Genomic DNA, 7,670 nt, shown 5'->3' with positions numbered 1-7,670 from the left:
TTGGATGAGAGAGCAAGCTTTTATTTGAGCTTTTTCATCTGCATTCATTTGTTTCTGAGTTGGCAGTTCCTTAGCTCCAGGTCTGTGATATGTGAGGTGAAAAGAAAACCCAGGAAATTCACCACTAGGTTTCTTAGTAACCAAAGTCCCTACATATTTGGCCCTATTCTTGCCACCTTTCAGGGTCTTATGTTCCCTACTCACTGCCCCCCCCCCCCGATTTATAATGTTCAGAGTTTTAGTGGTAGTTAGCAGGAAGGATAGGGAAAGGTCTGTCTTTCCCATTTATCCAGAAGTGCAAATGTCTACTGGAGATTATATCACCCGTTTATGTTTCAACATTGTCTTTATGACCCAAATTTTTCTATATTTGAGGTCTGTCCCTGGATAGATCAAAAGCTGGAGTCTGTTTAATATTTATTTTCATATGGGCTTCTCTCCAAATACCTTACATTTTACACATTTTCAAAGCATTTTCATAACCCATTTTTCCTTTCTAGCTTTGTGTATGCTTTCTTTAGCATAAAATTTCTTCTCCCATGTGACCACATTCCTCTGACTAGGTAGAATGCTACCTCTATCTAAAAGTAGCCACTCTCTTTTGAGCTTCTGTTTTTGATCTGTTCTTGTGTTCTAGCACCCACACCATCCTTTGTTGTTTTTGTATTTTACATTTACCCTTCTAGACTAAACATTCCTTCTGTGCCTTTTCATTTTCTATGTCCCATGTACTTACTGGATGTTTTGTTTTGTTTTGAGAGAGAGAGAGGGAAAGAGAGAGGGTGCAAGTCAGTGAGGGGTAGAGGGAGAAAGAGAGAGAGAGAGAGAGGAGCGGGGTTCACTCTGAGTTCGTGCTCACTGGAGGTAGGGCTTGTGCTCACCCTAAGCAGGGCTTAAGTGGGACTTGAACTCACAAACTGTGTGATCATGACCTGAGCCAAAGTCAGATGCTTGATGTGGGACTTGAACTCACGAACTGTGTGATCATGACCTGAGCCAAAGCCAGATGCTTAATGACTGAGCCACCCAGGCACCCAGAACTCATTATATTATTTGAATGAATTAATAGTCTTATCTGACCCCTTTACCTTATGTGCGTGAGGTAGACAAGATTTACTATCTTCTCTACCAAGGGAGTTACCATGTGCCCTCTTTATGTGTATATTTGACTTTGGGGAGATGTGGTAGAATTCAAGTAGCAGGACCTTTGTAGTTAGACAAGTTTGCTTTCTAACCTGGTCTCTTCTCTTACTGTCACCTCAGGTCCCTCAACCTCTTAGAACCTCCTTTTTATCACATGTAAAATGTGGACAATAACACCTGCCTCTCAGGATTGTCCAGAGTTAAATTAAATATTATTTCTTTTATTCTGCCTGCTCACTTTACTCTGTTACTTTATTTTTATTCAGTGTCTCTGCACTAAATAATTTGACATTGCTTTGGAGTTTTATGTAAGGTTTTAAAAAAAACATTTTTTACTCTTTATTTGCTCCCACCTCCACCTGCCCCCATACTCCTTGGAGTAAAAGATACTGAGCTTTGGGACTCCTAAAGCAACACCTGAGAGATTCCTGAACCTCACAGATAAGGCCAAATCTTTCTGTATGCTCCCAGAGGCAGAGAACACAATAGGCTGTATATACAATGCTACTGTTAAAATGGTGCATTGTAACCATTGTTACAGAACCTCCTTGTAACTGTAAGTGAAAGAACAATAGATCTCCTTGGGTTTCTTTCTAAGCGTCCTCTTCTTTATTTAGATATCCTTATCATTGTATCAGTACTTTTTCTACAGTGGAAATGTAGAAAAAGACTTCAAAGTGAAGGTCTGATTCCCAGAGTGGCATTAGTTGGTTGCATGTCATGGAATAATACATGATTTACTTTTTGTTTTATTATCAGAATGCTAGTAAGATCAATTTTTCTAAGTTGTTTGACCTTGAGCATAGCTCTGGCTGAAATAGACTCAAGATATAAAAATCTACCTATCCTCACCCCCTGTACACTCTCTCAGGAAAAGAGCTGTAATTCATCTCCACAAGCAGATCAATACTGTTGAATCTTCAACTGTGCACATTTTTTTATACAACAATTGTACCCATAGCACTTATGCCTGGGGAAGTCCTGTAATTCCAACTGTTTCTGTGGCCAGCTGAGGAACATAAAACTGTATATTTCACATTCTAGGATGTATTCTGATGCAGAAGGTGAGAAGGTATGCTGGTGCCCTGAGGCTACTGTAACAAACTACTGCAAACTTGGTATCTTAAAATAACAGAACTTCGTGCTCTTACAATTCTGGAGGCCGGAAGTGTGAAATCCATCAGGGTTGTGCTCCTGTAGGGGCCCTAACAGAGTCCATTTCTTGATGCTTTCTGCTATCTTGGGTTTTGGGTTGCCCCACTCCAGTCTCTGCTTCCATCTTCACATCATCCTCTCCTCTGTGTGTCTGCATCTTGCCTTCCTTCTGTTTTTAAATGTTTATTTTTGAGAGAGAAAGAGAGAGAAAGAGAGAGAGAGAGAGAGAGCGAGCGAGCGCAAGAGAGAGAACAAGTGGGAGAAGCGCAGAGAGAGAGGGAGTAACAGAACTCGAAGCAGCCTCCAGGCTCCAAGCTGTCAGCCCAGTCTAATGTGGGACTCAGGTCACAAGTGGTGAAATCATGACCTGAGCCAAAGTTGGATGCTTAACTGACTGAGCCACCCAGGCGCCCCTCCCTTCTGTCTGTCTGAAATCTCCCTCTGCTTCTTTCTTTTAAAAAACACCTGTGGCTGGATTTAAGGCCCACCTGAATGATCCTCATTTCAAGATCCCTAATTATATCTGCTAAACTCTTTGTTCCAAATAAGGTTGTACTCACAGGTTCCAGATTTGATAGGGTCACTGTTTTACCCTATCACAGAGGAATAAGAATGACTTTGAACTGGGTAACTTGTAGATATTTTCTCATTGAATATCCCATGCCTCTATGTTTGGGATGCAGCAAGATCTTTGTACACTGACATACTAGATAGTTCCTGGGAAAGTACACAAACAGTTATCTAACTATATAAGTACTATAATTCTGATTATTTCTTCAATCCTGATAGTGAAATCTCACTGATTCTAAATATTTTGTAATGGGTATGATTTCTAGGACTCAGAATATACACAAAGGAAACCCTTCATTGTTTCCCTATGATTTCTATCTCAAGCTTCATTTACCTGATTGAAATTCAATCAAACCACTTCTAAAAACTCAGAACCTTCAGTGACTTCTCAGTCTTTTAAGATTTAAAGTTAGCTTAAAAAAAAAAAGTTAAGGATTTCTCCTACTCTGCTTTCTTCTCTGCAAGATTGATTCTAAGTTCTCAGCTTAAGCATGCCGAAGACTGTAATGGTTTTGCATGAGCTTTCAAAATGTGAACTGTAATTTTATTTTATTTTATTTTTTAACAGTTTATTGTCAAATTGGTTTCCATACAACACCCAGTGCTCTTCCCCACATGTGCCCTCCTCCATCACCACCACCTCTTTCCCCCTCCCCCTCCCTCTGCATGAGCTTTCGAATCCATATGACCTGTATTGAAAACGAGCATCCTTACTTAGTAGCTGTGCAAACTTGGTGCTGCAGATTGGGTTCCCAGGGAGCAGACTATGAGATGTGAGATGTTTGCTAAGGAGTGCCTTTAGGGTTAAATACTGTTGAAGGGTGGGGTAGGGAGCAAGACTGGACAGAGGAAGATGTCAAACTGAGATGCAGGCTCAATGGCAGCTTTGGTCAACCCCACAGAAGGCTCTGGAGGTAGGAAAGCCTTCAGAGCTGTCTCAAGGTGGGCCCAGGTGGCCAGATCGTTATGCTCTCATTGACTAGTCATTGGATGTGAGCTGCCCTGGAAAGAGATGTGATCTTTGGCAAAGCAGCTCTCTGCAGTTGAGGCAGAATCCCTTAAGGGGCTGACGGTTGAAAGCTAACTGCCAATAGCCACCTAGTAACTGCAGATCTAGGCGGTGATTTACAGTGTCCACTACAGCCCAGTATGCTGCTTGGAAACAGTTTCCCATCTATGTTTTGGGAGCAGCTACTCCAGGATGCCAATGTACTTTTCCTCCTAGGGGAAATTTATAAGGGGCATGCTTCTGGGATGAACTACAACACTACTTCTGAGCTGGCCACTGGGCCATGCTGACACTCATCACCTCCCTCCTCTGCTCCCCATTCTAGATTACCCTCGGAATCAGCTCGCACCTTTGCTGGTGGCAGTGCCTAACCGGGGGCATAACACAGACTCTCACCTCTAACAGGGTCTGAGCCCTTGTCACTCAGGCTGGGATTCAGGCACTGGTCCATTTTCTGTTGTCTTCTTCATTTTTCAAGTTTTTATTTAAATTCCAGTTAGTTAATATGCAGTGTTATATAGGTTTAGAATTTAGTGATCCATCACTTACATACAACATCCAGTGCTCATCACAACAGCCCTTCTTAATGCCTGTCACCCATGTAGTGATTTTCTGCTGTGTAGGGTGTCAGCACCCTAACCTCCACATTGTTCAAAGCCAGCTGCAAACAAGTATAGCTATATCAGAAAAATCTGCACAAAGAAACCATCCATAAAATGAAAAGGCAACCTACTAAATGGCAGAAGATATTTCCAAACAATATATCTTATAAAGTTAATATCCAAAATGTATAAAGAACTCATACAACTCAGTTACAAAAACAAAACCCCAAACAATCCCAAACAATTAAAAGTTGGGCAGACGATCTGAATAGTCATTTTTCCAAAGATACACAAATTACCAACATGCAAAAAAAGATACTCAACATCACCAATCATCAGGGAAGTGCAAATCAAAATCACAATGAGATATTACTGCATACCTATTAGAATGGGTAGTATCAAAAAAATAAGAAATAACAAGTATTGGTGAGAATATGGTGAAAAGAGGTGGGATCTCTTGTACACTGTTGTTGGAAATGTAAATTGATGCAGCCACTGTATAAAATAAAAAAATTAAAAATATAACTAGCATATGATCCAACAATTCCACTTCTGGGTATTTATCCAAAGAAAATTAAAATACTAATTCTAAAAGATATATGCATCCCTATGATCTTTGCAGAATTACTTACAGTAGCCACGAAATGGAAACAACCTAATTGTTCATTAACGAATGACTGGATAAATAAGATGCGGTACATATGGATGGATAAAGAAGAGTACTCCTTAGCCATAAAAAATCACATCTTGCCATTTGAAACAACATGGATGAACCTAAAAGGTATTATGCTGAATGAAATACGTCAAACAAAGAAAGAAAAATGCCATATGAGTTTGCTTATATCTGGTCTAAGAAAACAAATGAGAAATTAAACCTCATAAATACTGAGAACAGAATGGTGTTGGCAGAGGGGACCTTGAGGGTTAGGGAGTGTGTGAAATGAGTGAAGACAGTCAAGAGATACAAACTTCTATCTACAGAATAATAAGTCATAGGGATGTAATGCTAAGTATGGTGATTGTAGTCAATAATATTGTGTTGCATATTTGAAAGTTGCCAGGAGAGTAAATCTTAAATGTTCTAATCACAAGAAATTTTTGTGACTTTGTATAACAATGGATGTAACTAGACTTATAGTTGTGATTATTTTGCAGTGTATACAGATGTGGAATCATTATGTTTTACACCTGAAATGAATATAATGTTATATGTCAACTGTACCTACAAACAAAATAGCCCTGCCAAGCTAGTGTCTCTCCTTCTTCCCTGGTGGTCCTTTGGCTCAAGGAGCTGAAGTCCACAGGTGGCAGTCACAGCTTACACTTACAGGGAATTTTGCTATGTCTCCTGGAAGAGGTGTTCTCCCTTTGGGAACAAGGAGTTGCAGAGCCCAGAGCTATGAGGACAGGAAGCACAAATTCCCCATGTGAGTCATTGAATGTGGTGGTGAATGATGCCACTCCTTGGTTCCCAAGCCGTGTATTCTGCCTTTGGGGGCACAGCTCCATATAAGGGTTTTGATTAAAAATGGGTACTGCTTTGGGGGCACCTTGACTTCTAAAAATTATTACCGTCTAGGTTTGGTATCCGATTTGCCATTAATCCCAGGCCCTGTTCCCAGCCCAACGTAATAACTGGGGCACTGTTCCCTCTAATCCTGTCAGGTGGCCTGAGTAGTTTCCTCACCTGTGTGCACTATCAGCGCTTCGTTGAATACTCTTGGGAGACCCTCTGCAGAGCTCCAGAGTTCTCTTCCTGAACAGCTCTATGTCCCGCAAACTCTAGCCTCCATGGTGTCTCTCAATTCTCAGATCTGTCTTTCCAATTTAGTAGGTCTGCTAGGTTTTGTCTGGTTCCCCCCTGCACCATGACTTGGAAACTGTCCCAAGGTCTTCTCTGGGGCGGTTGTAGGGCTCACCTGTCTACTTCCTATCTCAGAGGTCACTCCTCCCCTACCTGATGTACACTGTCTTGAAAATCATTTTTCATGTGGTTTGTCCAGTTTTTGTTGTTGTTGTTGTTTCAGAAGGGACAGAGATCTACACAACTCTCAGTGTGTGCAGAATTTAACGGGGGTTTTGTAAACCTCAAGGTTCTCTCCAGTTTCTCCATCACTCCTTTTCTGGAGGTAATGTCAGTCTGGGATTTCCTGGCCTGCAGAGCAAGGGCTCACAGGTTAAAGTTATAGCAGGACAGTAACAAACAAAGACATATATTCCTTAATGACATCTTACCTGAGGAAGAGACGCAGAAGATTCTGTTGGTTTCTACACTCTCTTCATTCTTGGTTTTGTTTTGTGGGGGAAATTGTCCAACCATACACATGAGAAACAATATCGCCCAATTTCAGGAATTTCAAATGTGCCGAAGGAGAGTCCATTGTGCCTCTTGAAGCTCCCTCCTCTCAGTGAGTAAGATCCATTTCTGCTTCCTTTTCATAAAATTTTTTTTAATGTTTTATTTAGTTTTGATACAGAGAGAGACAGAGCATAAGAGGGGGAGGGACAGAGAGAGAGGGAGACACAGAATCTGAAGCAGGCTGCAGGCTCTGAGCTGTCAGCACAGAGCCTGATGCGGGGCTCGAACCCATGAATGTGAGATCATGACCTGAGCCAAAGTCAGAGGTTTAACCAACTGAGCCACCCAGGGGCTCCTCTGCTTGCTTTAATATGGAGAGAGTTTAGTTTTTGTTTGTGTGTCTTGATCTTTATTTTTTTGATTTTTATTTTTTTGATTTTTAAAAAATAGTTTATTGTCAAGTTGGTTTCCATATAATACCCAGTGCTCTTCCCCACAAGTGCCCTCCTCCATTGCCACCACCTGTTTCCCCCCTCTCCCTCCTCTTTCAACCCTTGGTTCGTTTTCAGTATTCAATAGTCTTTCAGGTTTTGCATCCCTTTCTCTCCCCAACTCTCTTTCCCTCTTCTCCTCTCCCCCTGGTCCTCCATTAGGTTTCTCCTGTTCTCCTGTTAGACCTATGAGTGCAAACATATGGTATCTGTCCTTCTCTGCCTGACTTATTTCACTTAGCATGACACCCTCGAGGTCCATCCACCTTGCTACAAATGGCCAGATTTCATTCTTTCTCATTGCCATGTAATACTCCATTCTATCTATATACCACATCTTCTTGATCCATTCATCAGGTGATGGACATTTAGGCTCTTTCCATGTTTTGGCTATTGTTGAC

This window comes from Suricata suricatta, chromosome 1, assembly GCF_006229205.1.
Source record: "Suricata suricatta isolate VVHF042 chromosome 1, meerkat_22Aug2017_6uvM2_HiC, whole genome shotgun sequence".
NCBI classification, from domain to species: Eukaryota; Metazoa; Chordata; class Mammalia; order Carnivora; family Herpestidae; genus Suricata; species Suricata suricatta.
This window is presented reverse-complemented; position numbering follows the sequence as displayed.